This window comes from Muntiacus reevesi, chromosome 6, assembly GCF_963930625.1.
Source record: "Muntiacus reevesi chromosome 6, mMunRee1.1, whole genome shotgun sequence".
NCBI lineage: Eukaryota > Metazoa > Chordata > Mammalia > Artiodactyla > Cervidae > Muntiacus > Muntiacus reevesi.
Window position 1 is genome coordinate 31,634,018 of NC_089254.1, and position 23,913 is coordinate 31,657,930.

Consider the following 23,913-nt stretch of genomic DNA (forward strand, 5'->3'; position numbering starts at 1 on the left):
TCTCCATTCTCTAAAGCTCAGCTTATAGTCTCCAGGAGGACTTTCAGATCATTTCTGTTCACAGGTTTATTCCTGCCTTTAAAACTGTTTTGAAGAGGTAGTATGGTCTAGGGCAGTGGTTCTGAAACTAAGGCAGGCATCAAAATCCCGCTGAGGAGAGCCTGTTAAAATGTGGACTTTTTGTCCGTTTCTCAGAGTTTCTGATTCTGTAGGTCTGGGTAGGACCCAAGGATTTCTAAGAAGCTCCCAGGTGGTGCTGATGTGCTAATCTGAGGACCACACTTTCAGAACCATTGCTATAGACTGTCCTGGGAGCCAGACAGGTCTGATTTTGTATCCCAGTTCTACTTCCATGCTATGTGACAATGAACTGGTTATTTTACTAGTTATTTTACTTCTCTAAACCTCAGTTTCCTCACCTGTTAAAAGAAAATAATAATACTAACTACCTCACAGATTATTAGGATTTAACAAAACGACATATATATGTTATTTATATAGGGTATTTTTGGTATTATTTTTGTTGCTTGGTAAATACTAAAATATACCAGCTATTATTTTGTTGTTGGAAAATAAAAGATTAGAAAGTACAGATTTGTTGACATTCATAGGCTAAACCCAAGAGAATAGCCAACACTTCCAAAACTGGCATGGAAGCAAACTATGTGGAGTAGTGGAGCAATTGTTTATGACACAATGGCTATACCGACCCTTTTCTGTGTACATAGTGCCTCATCCTTAGCAAGAGGAATGAAGTTTGTTGATTTGTTACCATTTGATACAGGGTATCCCTATTGGGCAGAGTTTTATTCTAAGCTTCTCAAAGGATTAACTCTCCCTAATGTTCAGGTAACCATATGTGCTTTTAGCATAAAAAAGAATCCAGTATTCTGTGGTCAAAATGGCAGTCTTGGTTGTATTCGATGTACATAGTGTAAGTCACAACAGAGATAGCAAGAGCGCAGTGGGAATGACAAACAGGATCTTGGCATGGACCACCCTGGCAGGTATTTTCACCCATATTTCTTGTCTGAACTTGACTGAGTGGCTTTGCTTTAAGGTCTGTCTCTAGGTTGAAGGGGCAGTGGCTATAGAGAAAAAGTTATAGAGAAAGCGCTTTTCATGGCTGTGGGAAAGGTGCAAAAGAACAAGCAGGAATATGCAAGGCTTATTGAGACCTAGGCTTGAAACTAGCATTCTGTCACTTCTGCCCCCTTCTTTAGGCCAAAGCAAGTTACATGAGGTGCGGAAAGGTAGTTGCCTCTACAATGTCACTGATGCCATCAATTTATGCTCCAAATTAACAAAACAGACGAAGGCTCTACATGAAAGAAACTATCACATTGTCAGTATAAAATCAAGGTCTGAACAAACTGAAAAGCATAGTATATTCTTAGATGAGAAGATGTAGTTGTAAAGAGCTAATTATTCCCAAATCAATTTATAAATATCATACAATTCCAATTAGAATACCAACTTGGATTTGTTTTGTGGAACTGGACACAATAACATGAAAGTTCAGTTGCAAGAAAAAAAGCTTAAAAATGTCAAGAAATATATCTAAAAGAATAGTAAGGGGGACTTCCTAGATATTAGAACATAGCATAAAGCCGTTACAACCCAAGTAATATGAAACTGGCACAGGAGTAGACAAATTGTTCATTCAGACATACAGGAAACATCAAAATTTAACACATAAAGAGCATATTTTAATTCATGGAGAAACAATTTATTTAACAATTGGTGCTGGTATGACTTGGTATTCATCTATAAGAAAATAAAATTGGATTCCTATGTTTCACATATATGAAAGTAAATTTCAGTTCAAAGACTTAATTATAAAAATTAAAATGTTAAGAATTTTAGAAAAAAATCTAAGAGACAAGGCATACAGTCTATGGGGAAAGAAAGACCTTAATGGTGATGATAATAAAATAATAATAAGCCTAGCATCTATTTTCAGAACTTCTATAATAAGTTTTTTCTAGCATCAATTTAAAAATTGATATATCTGAGCACATAAATACTAAAATTTTTATGCAAAATAAAGTATAAGCAATGCTTGTAAACAGTCATTAAATTTGGAACAAATATTTGCAAAGCAGATGATGGATTTAGCAAGGGTTAATAACTATAATACACAGAGAGCTCTTACAATTTGACAAAGAAGAAAAACAAACAAGGGATATGATTATGCAATTCACAAGAGCAAATCCAAACAACCAATAAATATATTACAAGATGCTCTAATGTGCTAGTAGTCATAAAAGTGTAAACTAAATTAACATTAACGTACCACTTTATACCTCTCAGACTACAAAATGCTGACGGGAAAAAAAAAGAAAAGATATAAAAAGCAATAATAGCTATTGAAAGCAGTGATGCAGAAGCCAAGGGTATGCTAGTAGAAGTGAATTTTCAGAGTCCAGCTGTTTGGTACTCAATATCACATTTTTCTTTCCACTTATATAACCCTCTTTATAGTTATATAAAGTCTTCTTTAAAGTCTGTGGTCTCTCAGTGATGTTCATTCCTTTCCATCTGGTCCCCTTGTGTTTCCCCTGTGTCAAATGATGTAAAAACTTAAACACAAGTTATTGGTTTTCAACACAAACATATGCAGTAATTAAACTTTAGCAGGAAAAATTGCAAAAGAAATTTCCATTTCGAAAGGGACAGTAAAAATATCTGACTGTCATTGGTGCACAGCATGCATTCAGACTCTGGTGGGTGGGAGTGGCAAGGACTCTGTCGTCATGAAAGTTCTGTCAATCTAGTGGACAATGTTTCTGTTTTCTGGGAAATTCCTCTGTCCTCTCATTCATACCTCTGGTTCTTCCTGAGGTGGGAGTAGGGGGTCCTCCTTGTCTATCATATTTTATGAGGAGGAGTGAAGTCAGCTGCCTAGTTTTAACATCTCACTTTCAGTTGCTATGTGTTTGGGGGCCTGACGTTGGCCTTAGGGACTGATTCATGGAAGTATCAATTTGATATGGGGATAGAACTCGGGGAGGGGTATAACATGGATGGGGAGTAGGGAGAGAACCCGGAAGAGCAGGTCTCCTTTATCTGCTGGCTCCTTTTTCTGTCTCATCTCTCAGAAGAAGTAACCTCCTCCATACTCTTGAATTGTGTTTCTCTGGCCCCTCCACTGGGAGAACCCAGAGTTCACGCAGCCCTCCTGAGGTGAGATTGTGGGAAGAGTCAGTCTCAAGGAGCACCTCCAGGACTTCAGTTGCTCCATTACGGTGGGCACAGCCGCGGCCTTGTCAGTGCCTGACCTTTACTTCCTGGGAGGCTGAGTCAGTCATTGGTGTCTGGAGATATCACCAACAGTGTGGATGAGTCTGGATGCAAATGAATCACTCTCCCATGTTGGGGAGGCTCAGGGGGCTGTAGCAAATCATTACCATCAACTGTCACTCATTGAGAAGGGCAGGTCCCACACTATTCCCACCCATCTCATGCATATGCAAATTCTCTAAAGCGCCCAAAAATGTGTCTGTAATTGCAGGGCACATAAAACTTAACATTTGCACACAGGACTTTTATTATTTGTGCAGAATAGTACAAAATCACTGCAGACGGTGGCTACAACCATGAAATTAAAAGATGCTTGCTCCTTGGAAGGAAAGCTATGACAAACCTAGACCGTATATTAAAAAGCAGATGTTACTTTGTCAACAAAGGTCCTTATAGTCAAATCTATGAATTTTCCAGTAGTCATGTACAGATGTGAGATTTGGACCATAAAAAAGGCTAAGAACTGAAAAATTGATGCTTTCAAATTGTGCTGGAGAAGATTCATGAGAGTCCCTTGGACTGCAAGGAGATCAAACTAGTCAACCCTAAAGGAAATCAACCCTGAATATTCATTGGAAAGACTGATGCTGAAGCTGAAACTGCAGTACTTTGGCCACCTGATGTGAAGAGCCGACTCACTGGAAAAGACCCTGGTGCTGGGAAAGATTGAAGTCAAAAGGAGAAGGGGGAGCAGAGGATGAGATGGTTAGATAGCATACTGATTCAATGGACATGAATCTGAGCAAACTCTGGGAGATAGTGAAAGACAGGGGAACTTGGCATACTGCAGTTCATGGGTCGCAAATAGTCAGACACGACTCAGCAACTGAACAACAACAAGGGTCATACATTTTATCTCTCTTAGTTTTCTTTTTGTGAGTTTACTGAGGAGTTGGTGAGACAGATAATAGAAGGGAAACCAGCTACTTTGCAGTTCAGGCAGAAGAAGGAAGAGTGAGGAGCACACATTTTTTTATTAGGGTTTGCAATGCCAGAAATTGCACTAGATTAGGCATGCTAACTTGCTGGTTCTCAAGCTTGGGTTTGTATCAGCCACCTGGAAACTTTGAATAAAATGCAGATATTCAGATCTTATCCTATGGCAGTGATCCTCTGTAACCTGTACTAACTTTCTGGGTAGTTCTAATATGCACCTAACTTTAAGTTCTTCCTGCATTAACTCATTAAATCTGAGTTAGACATCATTTCTCTCTTTAAAGAAGCCCAAGCTAGGTCTAAAGAGGTTAAATAATTGGTTTGAATTGGCTAGAAAGAGGATGAACTTAAAAAGTAATTTTTTTTCCTTAATTGGTGGGGCGTTCAGAAGTTTGGAGGTCTTAGGCAATGCAAGTATGACATTGTCCTTGCTCACAGTTTGATGAAGACTGATGCTTAGAAAAAAGTATTGCACATTAAACCAAAAAACCAGAAAACATTCTCAGCATTGGTTTGCCACCTTACATTATTAACCCACTTTTTCATTAAACGTTTCAAATATTATTTGCACATAGTTAAAAAAACAGTGGAGAAAAAGTTTCTGCCTCAATTTTGGGTGCCTCTAATGCATCCTAAGGACTGGCATGGGGAGTGCTTATGCAATTTTTAAGGTTTGTAATTCATCCTGGGTCATCTCCGTCATCACTCAGTCCCAACTTCCTTAGTTTCCTACTGCATATAGAATAAAATGTAAACTGCTTTAAATAAGCTAGAAGATTCTTCTTGATCTGGCTTTGCCTGCTTCTTCAATTATTTCTACCATCTTCTTTAGCCCTGTTTCACCTCACTGGCTTTGTTCTGTCTGATGGTCTTGCATCAGAAGGTTTTTCTGCCTGAAAGACTCCCCTGATCTATTCTGGCTTTCAGGTGTTACCTCAGCCTATCTTATGCAGTTTGTCGTTGGTCAGTTTTATTTCTTCATAGTGTTGGTCACGATCTAAAAGTACCTTATTTATTTATTTACTTGCTTACTGTTTTTCTTCTCCATTCACAAATAAGCTTCTTAAGAATGAGGACTTTGTCTTGTTCCTCTTTGTTTCCGTAATATCTTAAAAAAAAAAATCCCAGTGCCTGGTCCATAGCAGGGCATAATACATATTTTATTGAATGAATGACTCTACGTTTCATACAGAGGAACAGACACAGACAGTCACACACATGCACACTCTGTAAGAAAGTTACACCAATGGGATCATGCTATCATTTAAAAAGATTATATGTCTCAGAGATTTTCCCAGGAAAACACACACAAATTTACCTAGTTCCTTTTTATGGCTGAAAGACCTCCAGATATAAAATTTCATTAAAAATAAAAAAGTAAATGGCAGAATATACTACTATTTTGTGGATGTACTGTGATTCATTTATTTAGACCTGCATCAATAGATATTTTTGTCCATTCCAGGAGTTTGCCATTTCAAAAATTCAACAATGAATATAATTATACTAGTATCTTGATGTACTTTTGCTTATTGCTCACTTTTAAAATTTTAATACTTCAGATTCATACATACTTAAATGGTATTTTATCAGAATCACATGTGACATTGCTGTTGGGAGGGAAATATTAAAACAGTTAATACCTAAATATTTTCAAAGATTGATAGGATGATTAGGGAGAAAAATTCTTTTTACTTTAGCTCCAGACTTATTGTAAGTGATATTATTATGTGTGAGATGCCAATTTTAAAATGAATTTCTTGGAAATGAAAGAAGTATTTTCCCTATTACTCTGACCTTTGAAATAAAATCAAGAATTGGTTAATTTCTCAAGTGTAAAATTCAGCAGGGCCCATGCCTGCTGACCCAAGAGGAATTTCAAAAGACTGGCTAATGCATTATTGATTGTACTTTTTCTAATTATTTCTAGGAAGTGGGCAGTCCTTGGGGTGGAGTGAAGGGTGCAAGACCTGGGGTGGATCAGGCGCTGTGTCCCCTTCTCTGCTCCATCTGTTTTGTTAATCAGGTGCTACCAAGTCACGAAGAACACAGAGAGCCTTGGTAGGGAAAGTGAAAGTGCTAGTCACTCAGTTGTGTCCGACTGTTTGTGACCCCATGGACTGTGGCCTGCCAGGTTCCTCTGCTCATGGGATTCTCCAGGCAAGAGTACTATAGTGGGTTGCCATTTCCTCCTGCAGAGGATCTTCCTGACCCATGGAGATGGAACCCACACTGCCTGTGTCTCCTGCATTGCAGATGGATTCTTAACCCGCTGAGCCATTGCAGGATGGGGGGTAAGGAAAAAAGTTTTTAAAATGGCTGTGGCCTGCAAGGAAGTGAGGAGAGGAGCTCCTCCTGCTGAGCTTTGTGGGTGCAAATAAGATGCATTTTTACAGGTTGAAGGTTCATATCAGATTAGCCATCAGAACCAAAGCCTGCCTCACCTGTGGCTGCTTCCTTGACTTACAGTTCATCTTTCAACAAGAGGAGAGGACAAGGTGAAGGATAAGTTGTTCAGGGTCATTTATTAATACCTGATACACATAGCCTAGGTCAGTGTTTCCCAAAGGGTTGCCTTTGTACCTCTGGACACATCCCAATTTATCAGTGTTTATTTTAAAAGCATTCATGGAAGCCTAAACAGTGCCTCCCACCTGTGCTCCCAAACCCAATCTATTACCTTGGCATGTCACCACTCTCTGGGAAGCCACAAATTACCACAGTAAGAAGCAATAACCAGTTCCTTAAGAGCTGGAAGGACCTGCTTTTCCTTGTTGGCAATTCTAGGCCTGGTTACACACTTAACCCCAAGAATAAAGATGGCAAATAGGTCACCTGTGTGTACCCTTTGCATTTAAATGCATGGTGAATGCTTATATTTTATGTGTGGCCAGATGAGTATTTTGAGCCTTATCAGTCTGGTTAAGCAATTCCTGCTTCCTTGGGGAGAACATAGGGGTTGGCAGAAGGTGGTCAAAGTGGCAGATGTGTTTTAAGTTTTAAAAGGAATTTTTTCCAAGTAGAAATGCTAGAACTCAGTTTAAGGAACAGAAGTCTGAAGATAGGGAATATTTTGAGCTCACCGTGGTCTACGTTTCTACCTCTTTTGTCTTTCTGTATTGCTTTTAGTTACTGTTAGTCACTCAGTTGTGTCCAACTCTTTGCAACCCCTTGGACTGTATCCTCTGTCCATGGAATTCTCCAGGCAAGAATACTGGAGAGGATAGCCATTCCCTGCTCCAGTGGATCTTCCTGCCTCAGGAATCAAGCCCGAGTCTCACTTTGTGGGCAGATTCTTTATCATCTGAGCCACCAGGGAAGCCCCATTGCTTTTATGTAACTATATAAATTATATATAAAATATGTGCATATGTTTATAATATAAATATATGCAATATATGATATAAATATGCAAATAGATGGGGGAAAAGTGGAAACAGTGACAGATTTTATTTTCTTGGACTCCAAAATCACTGTGGGTAGTGACTGCAGCCACAAAATCAAGACTCTTGCTCCTTGGAAGAAAAGCCATGACAAACCTAGACAGCTTATTAAAAAGCAGAGACATCACTTTGCCAACCAAGGTCTGTATTGTCAAAGCTATGGTTTTTCCACTAGTCATGTATGGATGTGACAGTTGGACCATAAAGAAGGCTGAGCACTGAAGGATTGATGCTTTTGAATTGTGGTGCTGGAGAAGACTCTTGGAGAGTCCCTTGGATAGCAAGGACATCAAACCAGTCAATCCTAAAGGAAATCAACCCTGAATATTCATTGGAAGGACTGATGCTGAAGATGAAGCTCCAATACTTGGGCCACCTGATGTGAAGAGCCGATTAACTGGAAAAAATCCTGATTCTGGGAAAGATTGAGGGCAGGGGGAGAAGGGGGTGACAGAGGATGAGATGGTTGAATGGCATCATCGACTGAATGGACATGAATTTAGGCAAACTCCGGGAGACAGTGAAGGTCAGGGGACCTGGCTTTCTGTAGTTCATGGGGGTCACAAAGAGTAGGACATGACTTAGCGACTGAACAATAACAGCAATATATATATATATATATATATATATATATATATATATATATATATAATTCTTTAACTAGATTTTGGGAAGTCCACATATAGATCTAAGTGACATCCTCCATAATGTCAGGAATATTCTGATCTATCTTGGGGTTTTTTACTCATTAAATGATAATGAAGTGTTTTCTCTTCAAAATAGGAAGAATGAATATAATTTTTTCTAAAGAACTTAATATTAATGATTTGTAGGTCACTTATTGGGCCTCCCAGGTGGCGCTCCTGGTAAAGAACCTGCCTGCCAATGCAGGAGCCTTAAGAGACATGGGTTTGATCCCTGGGTTAGGAAGATTCCCAGCAGGAGGGCATGGCAACGCACTCCAGTATTCTTGTCTGGAGAATCCCATAAACAGAGGAGGCTGACGAGCTACAGTCCATAGGGTCGCAGGGAATCAGACACAACTGAGATAACTTAGCATGCATGCAGACATAGAACTAATAGTCAGATAGGAAGTCAGAGGCTATAAGTCAACCCTGCTCATCACTGAATGCAGAACAGAAACTCTGAGCTTAACTGTATTAAGACTTCTAAAGAATATTAGACTAAAGCAGATAGAAAATTTACTAAACATGGTGTTACAGGTTGAATTGTGTCCCCCCCTCCCAAATTCATTTACTGAAGTTCTAAAACTCCAGTACTGCAGAATATGACTTTACATGGCAATAGGGTGATTGTAGATGTAACTACTTAAAATAAGATGAGGTCATATTGGAGTGGAGTGCGCCCCTAATCCTATATGACCAGTTTCTTCACAAAAAGGAAAATTTCAAGGCAGACACAGGCACAGGGAGAACACAATGAAAACAAGTATTGGAGTCAAGCATCTATGGATCAAAGATCACCAACGATTTCCTGAAACCACCAGAGGCTAGGAGAAAGGCTTGGAACAGGTTCTGGAGCACAGCCCTCACAGGAACCAAACCTACCAACACCTTGATCTTGGACTTACAACTTCCAGAATTGTGATACAATAAACTTCATTTAAGCCAGCTGGTTTGTAGTACTTTGTTATGACAGCCCTAGTAAACTAATACACATAGGTAAAATTTTCTCTGTTTCTCTTGAACAGGTCTGGGACTAGAGCAAAGAAAACAAAGCACTTGCCTCAGGTCCAACATTTAAAGGGCATTAAAAATACCCTTCAGTAATGAATATAGGTAATATCCTTATTTAATATTTAAGGAATGGAAATTAATGCAAAAAAAATCAGTGCCAAACAACATATAAAAAGTTTAAATAAGGATAGGATAAGTGGTAGCTTCGTGCTGAGCATATTGGAGCCTGGAGTAAAAGGAATAAAAAATTAGTAATATTGATCTTGTCTTTATTTTGTTCATTGTGGATATTTTCTTTGCATTTGATGTTCTAAAATACTGCATAAAATACTACATATCTTGATCTGAGATTTTTGGCACCCCTTCAGTTTTACATCTCACTTTGCCTCAGCTTAGTCCTTGCTTGCCTCAAAACCATCCTCTGAGGATAGAATCCTAATTTCAACACAGAGTAGGCTGAAACCTGTGTGATTCCCACATTCATCATTTTGGTTTTGGTCAGAGAAATGAAGAAAGAGTGCTTGCCAGATATTTCTGCTTGTCTTTCATGTCATCTCAGACACAAAGATTAACACAAAACTCAATTTCTCAACTTCAAAGTGATTCCCTTGCTGTCATCCTTTCTTCAGTTCCAGTATTATTCTTACATTAATTGTGGGTCCAAACTTCAGTGCTATTATTAATTCTCCTATCTCTCTTGTCACCCATATCCAGTTGTTAAGTCAGGAGATTACCTATCTCCTAAGTAGAAATGAATTTATTATGCCTTTGTAAAATAAACATTAAAGAGTTCATTGAGATGTAAGATTTCATATATTTTAGCAAGTATGGAGAAGGGAGTATAAGATTATCAGTCATCTCACCATTCAGAGATACCTTTTCTCAATATTGTAATGTACATTCTTATAGACACATATATATGCTTACAGACATATATATATATATATGCTTTCCCTATATTTTAAAATCCCACATATTTAAAAAAATTAGATTATACTATATATATTTTTGGGTTGTCATTCCTAACTTGTTAATTGCCTAGTGAATTGTGTACATCTTTTCATGTTAATAAAGCTATGTCTACAAAACAATTTTAATGGTGTCATAGCATCCAAATAAATGGATATATCTTCATGCATTTAACTGATATCCTCTTATAAAATATTAACCTTATACCTACTCTTTACTACTACATACAACACCACAATGAGTATCTCTAGTGTTGTTAGTTGCTAAGCCACATTCAACTCTTCTGCGACCTCATGGACTATAGCCCACCAGGCTCCATTCTGTCCATGGAATTTTCCAGGCAAGAATATTGGAGTGTGTTGCCTTTTCCTTCTCCACGGGATCTTCCCTATCCAGGGAATGAACCTGTGTCTTCTGAACTGGCAGACAGATTCTTTATCATTGAGCCACCTAGGAAGCCCAAATATGTACACATGTACACATACCTGATGATTTATTTTTTAAAATAATTTTAAAAAATCAATTTATGTATTTTTTGACTGTGCTGGGTCTTTGTTGCATTGTGTGGGTTTTCTCTGGTTGTGGCGAGCAGGGGCTACTCCTTGTGGTGAGAAGGCTTCTCATTGCAGGGATTTCCCTTGTTGCGGTGCACAGGCTCTAGGGTGCATAGGCTTCAGTAGTTGTGGTACACGGGTTTATTTGCTCTGAAGCACGTGGAATCTTCCCAGACCAGGGATCAAGTCCATGTCCCCTGCCTTGGCAGGTGGATTCTTATCCACTATGCCACCAGGGAAGTCCCTACCTGATTATTTATTTAGGCTAAATTATTAGAAGTAAAGTTATTGGGGCAAAAATGTACAGATTTTATTATTTTTTCTTATTGCTAAATTAACAAAATTTGGTTTTACCAGTGGTTTATCGAATTGCCACTTCATGGCAAATAGATGGGGAAACAGTGGAAACAGTGTCAGACTTTATTTTGGGGGGGCTCCAAAATCACTTCAGATGGTGATTGCAGCCATGAAATTAAAAGACGCTTACTCCTTGGAAGGTAAGTTATGACCAACCTAGACAACATATTAGAAAACAGAGACATTACTTTGTCAAGAAAGGTTCATCTAGTCAAGGCTATGGTTTTTCCAGTAGTCATGTATGGATTTGACAGTTGTACTATTAAGAAAGCTGAGCGCAGAAGAGTTGGTGCTGTTGAACTGTGGTGTTGGAAAAGACTCTTGAGAGTCCCTTGGACTGCAAGGAGATCCAACCAGTCCATCCTAAATGAGATCAGTCCTGAATATTCATTGGAAGGACTGATGTTGAAGCTGAAACTCCAATACTTTGGCTACCTGATGCGAAGAGCTGGCTCATTTGAAAAGACTCTGATGCTGGGAAAGATTGAGGGCAGGGGGAGAAGGGGACGATAGAGGATGAGATGGTTGGATGGCATCACCGACTCAATGAACATGAGTTTGGGTGAACTCCAGGAGTTGGTGATGGACAGAGAGGCCTGGTGTGCTGTGGTTCATGGGGTCACAAAGAGTTGGACACGACTGAGCGACTGAACTGAACTGAACTGAACTATTGAATTGCCTCTTTCTTCTAGATTTCATTCAATGTTTTTAATATACCCCTTATTTTGTGAATTACCTATTCATGTACTATAAATATTCTCTATTTTGGATTGCTCATCTCTTTCAAAGCAGTCTTTTAAACACTTTTATTAAGGATATTATCTGGATATTAAATCCTAGTAATGTTATATGCAAATTGCTAGTATTTTTCCAGGTTATCGGTTGTTTTTTTTTAACCTATGCTGTGTTTTATACTACCAGAAATGTTAAGTTTTATATAATCAAAAATGTCAATATTTTCCTTTATTTCTTACTTTGGAGTCATGCTTAGAAAATCTTTCTTCATCTCAAGACTATAAAAGAGGTTACCTAAATTTTCTTCTAGTACAGTCATAGTTTCAGTTTTACAAGTACATTTTTGACCCATTTAAAATTCATGTAAATGTTCTGATGATTCTTCTTGTCTCTTTCTTTTTAATCCTCTTGCTGCTGACCAATTTGGGCCCTGTATAATTATAGCTGTCTTCTATTTACTGTTCTTGTCTCTTCAAAATATGTATATTATTTATATGATCCCTTGGAAAAAAAATTCTAAAGACTGTCCACTCTTAGGGGAAAAACAAAAAGCAAAAAATGCTTTCAGAGCTACTGGGCTTTCCCAGTGGCTCAGCAGTAAAGAATCTGCCTGCATTGCAGGAGTTGCAGGTTCTATCACTGGGTCATCAAGATCCCCTGAAGGAGGACATGGCAACCCACTTCAGTACTCTTGCCTGGAGAATCCCATGGACAGAAGAGTCTGGCAGGTTACAGTCCACAGGGTCACAAAGAGTTAGACCTGCCTGAAGCGACTGAGCATACCTGAAACCAATTCTATTTTTCTAATCTTGTTGCTCAATCTTACCCCCATGTGTGAACTTTCTACCCAAAATAGGCTGAAATAATTGTTGTCCCCCAAAGGCATCTCCTTTACTCTGTGCTTCTGTATGTGCTGTTCCCTCCTCTTGAAATGTCCTGCCCACAACCAAACCATTCTTTAAGGCAGGGGTGCCCAGCCTCTGGTATCTAATGCCTGATGATCTGAGGTGGAGCTGATGTAATAACAATAGAAATAAAGTGCATAATAAATGTAATGTGCTTGAATCACCCTGAAACTATCCTCCCATCCTGATCCATGGAAAAATTGTCTTCTAGGAAACCAGTCCCTCGTGCCAAACAGTTTGGGGACCAGTGCTTTAAGGCACCTCCAGGAGGTTGTTTCTGGGCCCACTGTTAACAGAACCCTTGCCTGTTTGTAAAACTCCTACATCATTCATATGTTTGGGTCCTAGTTGTATGCTGGCTTGCTTTGCTATTTAACTTACTACTTGTGTATTTAAAGTCATAGATTTAAGGATTTCAGAGCTGGGAAAGCCTCAAAATATGTCATCTAATGTCTTATCTGATGTCAAAACCCTTCTACAATATTCTTGCTACATAGTCATGAAGCTTCTATGTGATTACCCCCAATAATGGAGAACTCACTATATCCCATGACTGACCATGCTGTTCCCAGGAACATCCTCAGGATCACCTTCTCCCACAGAGTCCAAAAGTCTGTTCTATACATCTGTGTCTCTTTTTCTGTTTTGCATATAGGGTTATCATTACCATCTTTTAAAATTCCATATATATGTGTTAGTATACTGTATTGGTGTTTATCTTTCTGGCTTACTTCACTCTGTATAATGGGCTCCAGTTTCATCCATCTCATTAGAACTGATTCAAACGAATTCTTTTTAATGGCTGAGTAATATTCCATGGTGTATATGTACCACAGCTTCCTTATCCATTCATCTGCTGATGGGCATCTAGGTTGCTTCCATATCCTGACTATTATAAACAGTGCTGTGATGAACATTGGGGTGCACGTGTCTCTTTCAGATCTGGTTTCCTCAGTGTGTATGCCCAGGAGTGGTATTGCTGGGTCATATGGCAGTTCTATTTCCAGTTTTTTAAGAAATCTCCACACTGTTCTCCATAGTGGCTATACAAGTTTGCATTCCCACCAAAAGTGTAAGAGGGTTCCCTTTTCTCCACGCCCTCTCCAGCATTTATTGCTTGTAGACTTTTGGATAGCAGCCATCCTGACTGGCGTGTAATGGTACCTCATTGAGGCTTTGATTTGCATTTCTCTGATAATGAGTGATGTTGAGCATCTTTTCATGTGTTTGTTAGCCATCTGTATGTCTTCTTGGGAGAAATGTCTGTTTAGTTCTTTGGCCCATTTTTTGATTGGGTCATTTATTTTTCTGGAATTGAGCTTCAGGAGTTGCTTGTATATTTTTGAGATGAATCCTTTGTCTGTTGCTTCGTTTGCTATTATCTTCTCCCATTCTGAAGGCTATTTTTCCACCTTGATTATAGTTTCCTTTGTTGTGCAAAAGCTTTTAAGTTTAATTAGGTGGACAGAGATTTATTATAAGGATTTGGCTCACATGGTTATGTAGGCTAGCAAGTTAAAAAGCCTGCAATGTGGGCTGGCACGTGCACGACCAGGAGAGCCAGTGGTGCAGATAAAGTCCAAACTCAATCTGCTGGAGGATTCCTTCTTCCTTGGGAGGGCAGTGTTTTTATTCTATTCAGGTCTTCAGGTTACTGGATAAGATAAGAAGCAGAAGATATTAAAAAGAGGTGGCTAGCATACATAGAAGAACTATACAAAAAAGATATTCATGACCCAGATAACCACCATGTTACCATCACTCACCTATAGCCAGACATCTTGGAGTGTGAAGTCAAGAGGCCCTTAGGAAGCATTACTAAGAACAAAGCTAGTGGAGGTGATAAGGATATTTCAAATCCTAAAAGATGATGCTATTGAGAGGGTAACAGGCAGGAAGGCCAAGGTCTCCAAACGGAGGAAATAGGCTGCAAGCACCAGACATTTTTAATCTCTCTTAAGCGGCAGGAGGAAACAAACTAGCGATATTTTTTTTCTTCTCTATACAGATTTGAAAGGCGGTTTCTCTTAAAATGCTGTGTTGCCATGACACCTGGTTTCACCTGAAGCTAACTATTCGCAAACTGTGAGTTAACCAATACATCTTTTTTCTTATGGAAATATTTGTCTTAAGATATGTTAATTTACCCCAGACTCTGTAAGTTCCGCCAAATGGCCCAACCTACTTACTCAGATATTGTTCCCCTAATCTATGTAAACAAAACTGTTTGTTTGGTAATCTGCCCTTCTACAAGATTCAAGTCAACCCTTTATGGTCGGGGATGAATTAACTGGTGCCATTCTAAATTTTAAGACATTCCTTTCTTTTCATTAACAGACTGCGAGTGACTATATAACATACAGCTGAAGACTAGAAGGGGGTTCTCTTTCTGCCTCCTTCTGGTGCCTATGTCAGAAACTTTCTCTATCTCCTTTATACTTTAATAAAACTTTATTACACAAAAGCTCTGAGAGATCTAGCCTCGTCTCTGGCCCCGGATTGAATTCATCTCCTCCGGAGGCCAAGAATCCCAGCGTCTTATCGTTCAGCAACAACCTTTCACTGTTAGTTAAAGTGCTGCACTCAATATGCCAACAAATTTGGAAAACTCAGCAGTGGCCACAGGACTGGAAATGTCAGTTTTCATTCCAATCCCAAAGAAAGGCAATGCCAAAGAATGTTCAAACTACCACACAATTGCACACATCTCACATGCTAGCAAAGTAATGCTCAAAATTCTCCAAGCCAGGCTTCAACAGTACATAAACTGAGAACTTCCAGATGTTCAGAAAAGGCAGAGGAACCAGAGTTCAAATTGCCAACATCCACTAGATCACAGAAAAAGCAAGTGAATTCCAGAAAAACATCTACTTCTGCTTCATTAACTACACTAAATCTTTTATATGCAGAGTACATCATGCGAAATGCTGGGCTGGATGAAGCACAAGCTAGAATCCAGATTGCTGGGAGAAATATCAATATCCTCAGATGTGCAGATGACATCACCCTTATGGCAGAAAGTGAAGAGAAACTAAAGAGCCTCTTGATGAAGGTGAAAGAGGAGAGTGAAAAAGCTGGGTTAAAACTCAACATTCAAAAAACTAAGATTGTGACATCCGGTCCCATCACTTCATGGCAAATAGATGGGGAAACAATGGAAACAGTGGCAGATTTTATTTCCTTGGGCTGCAAAATCACCGCAAAAGCTGACTGCAGCCATAAAATTAAAAGGTGCTCGCTCCTTGGAAGAAAAGCTATGACCAACCTAGACAGCATATTAAAAAGCAGAGACATTACTTTGCCAACAAAGGTCCATATAGTCAAAGCTATAGTTTTTCCAGTAGTCATGTATGGATATGAGAGTTGGATCATAAAGAAGGCTGAGTGTCAAAGAATTGATGCTTTTGAACTGTGGTGTTGGAGAAGAGTCTTGAGGGTCCCTTGGACTGCAAGAAGATCAAACTAGTCAATCCTAAAGGAAATCAGTCCTGAATATTCATTGGAAGGACTTATGCTGAAGCTGAAGCTCTAATACTTTGGCCACCTGATGCGAAGAGCTGATTCATTAGAAAAGACCCTGATTCTGGGAAAGATGGAAGGCAGGAGGAGAAGGGGACGACAGAGAATGTGATGATTTGATGTCAACACTGACCCAATGGACGTGAGTTTGAGCAAGCTCTGGGAGATGATGAAGGACGAGGAAGCCTGGCGTGCTGCAGTCCATGGGGTCGCAAAGAGTTGGACACAATTGAATGACTGAATAACAGCAATGACACTATGGAGGGCCATCTACTTTACTCAAAGTTCACCGATTTAAATGTGAATCACATTCAAAGATACTCTTCAAGGTGATACATAAAATTAACCATCACAGATATTAATGCAAAACAACCTCCCTTATCTCAATATTTAACCTTAAGTGATTATAGTTAGATTTGACTATACTTAGATTTTCTTCAAGGTCCCAAATGCATATTCTTTTATTTCATAGATTTAATTTTTCTCTAGATCTGCATATGTCTAACTTTTTTCTTTTTTAATTTTCTAGATCTACACATCTCTAATAAGCTCTCAGGAGATGCCAATGCTGCTGGTCTCAAGACCACACTTCAAGGACCCAGGGGCACTATTTTATGCTTTTGCCTTTGGAGGGAAGTAGTGTCTAGCAGAGACAAAGAAATATTTTCCTGTTTTCTGAGTTTCAAAAACTTAGGTCTTTGGGGGGAAAGGGAAGGACTTGGGGAAAAAATGTAAAGATTGGAGAGAAGTCATGACATAATTGGCTGGATTGCAAAGAAAATCAGTGTCCCTAAGAAGACCTCTTCTTCCAACCCTCCCCCAACCCCCACCACTGGGAGAAGCAGAACCCCAAGAGAAATGTGGGAAATCTGTAGGAAGTTATAAGAATCATTTGTGCAAGAGAAGTGGGGATTTCAAAAGGGAATTAATCAGCCAGTGTAATGCATGTTTGTTAAGTTTTTTAACTTTCCTAATGATTTTTTCTGTGCTTACTCTGTTCCAGACAGGAGCCAGCCAAGTGCATCGTGTATTTAATTATTTCTTCATCACAACAACCCCATGAGCCTTGGGGTAGCTACTTCTATTACCCACATTTTCAGCAGAGGTTCAGTGAAGTAAAGAGTTTCCTGCTTATCCCACCATTAGTAAGTAAAGGACCCAGGATTTCTGGTGCACTTTTTGTAGGGATTAAGTGAATTGGTATTTATAATGTACTTACGACTGTGCCTGGTCCATAATAAATGTTATATGTGAAAGTCGCTCAGTCATGTCTGACTCTTTGTTTTTTTGTTTTTTAATTTTTAAAATTTTTTATTTTTCAGTGGGTTTTGTCATACATTGATATGAATCAGCCATAGAGTTACACGAATTCCCCATCCTGGTCCCCCATCCCACCTCCCTCTCCATCCAATTCCTCTGGGTCTTCCCAGCCCATGTCTGACTCTTTGCAACTCCATGGACTGTAGTCAGCCAGGCTTCTCTGTCCATGGGGGTTCTCTAGGCAAGAATACTTTAGAAAGACTTAATGATGACCCTATATGCGAGACAGCAAAAGAGACACAGATGTAAAGAATAGACTTTTGGACTCTGTTGGAGAAGATGAGGGTGGGATGATTTGAGAGAATAGCATTGAAACATGTATATTATCATATGTGAAATAGTCTAGGTTTGGTGCATGAGACAGGGTGCTCAGGGCTGGTGCACTGGGATGACCCTGAGGGATGGGATGGGGAGGGAGGTAAGAGGGGGGTTCAAGATGGGGAACACATGTACACTCATGGCTGATTCATGTCCATGTATGGCAAAAACCACTACCATATTGTAAAGTAATTGGCCTCCAATTAAAATTAAAAAAAATAAAAAGAAAAAGAAAACTGGAGTAGGTTGCCATGTCCTCCTCCAGGGGATCTTCCCAAACCAGGTCTCCCACATTGCAGGAAGATTCTTTTGCTATCTGAGCCACTAGGGAAGCCCAAATGTTATATAAATGTTAGCAATTATTGTTATGATTCCTTGATTTTAGATTTTTGAAGATCATATTCCAACACTTTCTCTTTTACTGATAGCGGTAGAGTTTTCACCTCTTTCTACCCCTACTTCCCACAGACCCATGTTCACTTCTTCTCTAGCAGAATCAATAGACTCTGATAGAAAAAGCTTCCATATGCAACATAATTTGTAAGAAATAAGAAGACAGGGGAAGCAACTTTTCAGAATATGGAGAGAATTGGTGACACCTATAGGTGAAAAGGGGACTGTAGGATTTATTGGAGAGAAGGGAGAAAGCAGGGAAAGTTGAACTCTGTGCTTGACTTCCTTCCTCCAGAGGCCCCAGATAGCAAAGAGGCCTCCCCCTTCCAAGTACAGCCATCCCTTGGTACCCCCTGGGGATTGGTTTCAAGACCCCATGGATACCAAAATCTGCTTAGGCCCCTTGTATAAAATGGCATTGTATTTGCATGTAACCTACACTTATCCTAGCATATATACTTTAAATCATCTCTAGATAACTTATAATGCCTAATACAATGTAAATGCAAAGTAAAAAGTTTCCGGTGCAGCAAATTCAAGTTTTGCTTTTTGGAACTTTCTGGAATGTGTTTTCCCAATTATTTTCAACCCATGTCTGGTTGAATCTGTGCTTGTGAACTCTCAGATATGGAGGGCTGACTATAGAAGAAAGGAATGAAGTGGTTGGAGGCTCAGTGGTTAATCCTATATCCTTTACTCCCTGGTTCTCTACAATTGGCACTGTTCTGTCGAACCACTGAATAAAGAACTGCTGAAACTGTCCTTAGGGTCTAGTGGTTGCATGCAACTGACCCTTGAACAATATGGGTTTGAACTTCGTGGGTCCTCTTATATGTAGATTTTTTTCAAGAGTAAATGCTACGGTTCTATCCATCTGAGGTTGGTTGAATCCTCACATGTGGAACTGGGGATATGTACAAACTGTGGATAATGGAGTTATATAAGTTTTACTTGGATAATGCAGTGTGCCTAAACCTTTGTTTTTCAGGGGACAACTGTGTTTTGCTGGAGCATAGGTAAAAGAAGAGGGAACTGGAACATAGGAGATGATAGGTCCTTTGTATAGTTGCAGGCTATTAAGCAAGAAGAGCAGGCACCTACAGTCAACTCCAGGCCACACCAATGAGGAGAGCTTTTCACTCTATATCCCCAACCTGGATAATTGAACTTGGTATACCTAATAAACATATGTCAACAGATTTGCATGAGCTAATGAATTCTACTTTTTGCATAAGCTACTTTGTGTTAGGCTTCTGTCATTTGTAGTCACAAAGAGTCCTAATTGATTATGCTTTGAGAAGTTAATTTGAGAAGTTAATTTTTTTCTGTTAAATACAAGGGAACCTGAAGAATACAATGGCCTGAAGAACTGAAGAAGTGGTAGTTTTCATTTCTGAGTTTAGTAGGCAAAGTCTCAGGTGGTATTCTGGATGGACTAATTAAAAGGAGACGATGAATTAGAATTTTGACACAGGATTCAGTGTAAATACACTGGTGTTTACACATATCTAAAGCTCTAAGTGAAGAGAAACTAAAACGCCTCTTAGTGAAAGTGAAAGAGGAGAGTGAAAAAGTTGGCTTAAAGTTCAACATTCAGAAAACTAAGATCATGGCATCTGGTCCCATCACTTCATGGGCAATAGATGGGGAAACAGTGGAAGCAGTGTCAAACTTTATTTTTTGGGGTTCCAAAATCACTGCAGATTGTGATTGCAGCCATGAAATTAAAAGACGCTTACTCCTTGGAAGGAAAGTTATGACCAACCTAGATAGCGTGTTAAAAAGCAGAGACATTACTTTGCCAACAAAGGTCCGTCTAATCAAGGCTATGGTTTTTCCAGTGATAATGTATGGATGTGAGAGTTGGACTGTGAAGAAAGCTGAGCGCTGAAAAATTGATGCTTTTGAACTATGGTGTTGGAGAAGACTCTTGAGAGTCCCCTGGACTGCAAGGAGATCCAACCAGTCCATCCTAAAGGAAATCAGTCCTGGGTGTTCATTGGAAGGACTGATGCTGAAGCTGAAACTCCAATACTTTGGCCACCTCATGCAAAGAGTTGACTCATTGGAAAAGACCCTGATGCTGGGAGGGATTGGGGGCAGGAGGAAAAGGGGACGACAGAGGATGAGATGGCTGGATGGCATCACTGACTCGATGGGCATGAGTTTGAGTAAACTCCAGGAGTTGGTGATGGATAGGGAGGCCTGGCGTGCTGCGATTCATGGGGTCTCAGAGAGTTGGACATGACTGAATGACTGAACTGAACTGAACTGAAGTGTGAGGCTTTCCCAGGGGCTCAGTGGTAAAGAATCCACCTGCAATGCAGGTGCCACAGGAGACATGGGTTTGATCTCTGGGTCGGGAAGATCCCTGGAAGGAGGACATGGCAACCTACTCTAGTATTCTTGCCTGGAGAATCCCACGGACAGAGGAGTCTTGCAGGTTACAGTCCACGGGGTCGCAGAGTTGGACACAACTGAAGCGACTTAGCTTGCATGCAATGCTCTAAATGTGAAGGTTGAATTGGAACTGAAGGTCAAAGCTTCTTGTCTTTACCCTCATGGAAATCTGCCTCTAAAGAGAGAGAGAATGTGCTGATCCTATTGGCTTTGTGCATTCTAGTTGTATGACAATTAAAAAAACTGTATAATATTAAGTGGGCATTTGGTTTTTGATGCTTCAGTTTCCTGAACTGACATGAGTATACCCTTGGGAGATGGCAATGTACCAGTTACTTAGCCATTTTCATTTCACTTTACATTTAACCTATTTTAGTCTACTCTGTAATGTTGGAGCTAGGTCTTTGTAAACTATATTTCCCAGAAATCTTTGCCTGCCAGTTTCCTCGAATAGCAGGTTTTTCAAAGAAATTGGATATTAAGAGGAGGCGAGAAAAGCTTTTTTATCCTATTGGCTTGTTGTTCCCGTTTGTAAGGCATCTACATGAGCATTTTGTTCCAGGCTCCATCTTCTTTAGGTATTTTGCTCCTTTGTCTGCTCAGAGGTACCTGGAGCAGCCAGGTCTCCCTCCTCTGAGCTTCCAGGCTCTGATAATCTAAACTCCCCTTTGTGTTTCCCTGGCATAAGGGGTGATAGCTACACTTATTATTATTGGCTGTGCCATACGTCATGCAAGATCTTAGTTCCCTGACCAAGGATGGAACCTGTGCCCCCTGCATTGTGGTGGTGGAATCTTAACCATTGGGCTACCGGGGAATTCTGTGTGTACTTTTCTCTGGCCTACCCCAGTGTCTCTATTTTGCCCTTTCAGCCCCCCAACACTTGTATAACCAATTCTTTATATTTAATTCCCTCTTGAAATACTTACATTGGTGTCTGTTTTCCTGACTAGATTCCAATGTGTAGTAACAGAAACGGTCCCAGGAAACATATCCTAAAAGATAGATTTCTGGATTTGGTTCAGTTATATTCTTGGCCTTGAATTACTGCTTAATGCCTTAGCAATAAAAAATGAGTTGTTAATAGTCCATGACATGCACTAGTGTCATGATTAATTAAATAATCTCTTGTGGTTGATGGTGATGAAGTATTTGCTGAAGCAAATGTCTTGGAGACCAAGTGGTTGTCATATGTATCTTTTTTTGTTTGTAGTGAAAACTATAAAATCTAAAAGGCAGGGTAACTCCTTGATTGAACTGATGAGCTTTCTGAGAGAAAATGACCAATTCAGACCTTTTAGCTCTCAGCTGAAGACACTCTTGGAGATTCAGAGAGTTTCTATAGCAGCCCAAAAAGAATCTTTTACTTACTATAGCCCCTGGATGGACTTTGCTGAAGAGCAGGCCACAGTTTAGTTGTGTAGACTGCAGAATTACAATACAAGTTGAATTTATACACTGTCAGTCTCTTACTTGAAAGTTGAAACCTTAATTGGGAAGGAGTGGGACTTGGAATGGAGTAACTGTGCAAATGCAGACAAAGTTGAGAGTTTGGAACCCCTGGGTTTTTTGAGCCTCCTTTGCCTCCTGCTGTCACTGAGGAAACTGGCTTTCCCTTACAGCAAGGTCCGTAATAACCTCATGCCTAGCCTTGTCAAGACCCACCAGCATCATCTGTTCTGACCCGTACAACTTGAGTCAGAACATGTACAGGTCATGAGTACAAGGAGCTCAGGTCTGGTGGCTTCCTACTTGACAATCAGTACTGGTGAGAGAGGCAAGTGTTGGTAGTAAGGAAAATTCATTTTAAGCAGAATGCCGGCAATCCGGAGAGATGGTGGACTCCTGTGTTCCCCAAAAACCATCTCTGAAGATTCTGTTCAGCCATGAAAGCTTCGAAAGGGACATCATATCAGCTATTCACTGAGATAGAGCTTTATTGGTGGATCAGTGGCAAAGAACTTGCCTGCCAGTTCAGGAGACATGGGTTTGATCCCTGGCTCAGGAAGATTCCCTGGAGAAGGAATTGGAAACCCACTCCAGTATTCTTGCCTGGGAAATCTCATGGACAGAGGAGCTTGGCAGGCTGCAGTCCATGGGGTCAAGAAAGAGTCAGAATTGACTTAGTGACTAAACAACAACAATCACTGGGACAGGGTATCAGAGTCACTGGCATCCCCCACCGCCTGCATGCCTGTGTGCAGGCTTGTTGACTTCTTGTGATTCTTCTTTCAATGCTGTTTTGTTCACACAGTTTATCCACCAGATTACTGAAGGGGAAGCTAGAGAAGAGATACTGTTAGCTGTTAATTATTTATTCTTCCCTTCTACATCTTTGATCTATGGAAAGAACAAACAAGTTAGGCGAAGTAGTATGTGATCAAAAGATGTGAAAGGTGTGCACGGGATAGAGATGAGTGGAGCATTGGGGTGCCTGGTTTAATGTTAGTGATGAGACAACGGGGCCTCCTGCAGAACTCTTTCCTGTAAAGGGCTCTTACCTGCCAAAAAGTGCTTACATAGCTATGTTCAAAAGAGTTGCAAAATTTGCTATTATATGTTGGCAGGAACTTGGTGAATTTATGTGGGAATGGATTTTCTACTTGTTAGATTAAGATAGATGGATTATAACATTGGATTAGGCTAAATTTTTTTATTGATACGCGTTCACAGAGAGTTTGGATTTAATATACTGGTTCAAGTGGCTGAAAGTGGCTGTAACCATTTGCTTGATTAATTGAATTAAAGTTGGGCTCACTGGTGGTCTACATTCATTGAGGATGAGATGCCAGGATTTCCAGGTGTAATGTTGAGGAAGGAATTCAAAAGTTAAGGGAGGTGGGAATTTGGAGTGGACTAATTATACGCAGTCTCACACTGCCCCACTCCCTCCACTGTAACGTTAGAGAAGGCCCAGCAATCATTCCCTTCACTGAGACATTGAGAAATACATTAGTGAGAGGAGCTCCAGCATCCATAAAAATAACTGTGTGACTGTGATGGTGGTTCTCTGCAGCCTAGGAATGAGGGAATCTGATTGCTTTGACACACTTTACATAGGAAA

The 23,913-nt window shown here is 39.9% G+C and overlaps 1 long non-coding RNA gene across 1 annotated transcript; it reads left to right on the forward strand.

Annotated features, from left to right (window-relative positions):
* The first annotated feature begins 14,905 nt into the window (after positions 1-14,905).
* LOC136170284 (uncharacterized) lies at positions 14,906-19,956 on the forward strand. The gene is made up of 4 exons (XR_010663626.1): positions 14,906-14,984; positions 16,948-17,054; positions 17,426-17,563; positions 19,438-19,956. It is a non-coding gene; the product is annotated as an uncharacterized lncRNA (long non-coding RNA).
* The last annotated feature ends 3,957 nt before the right edge of the window (positions 19,957-23,913 follow it).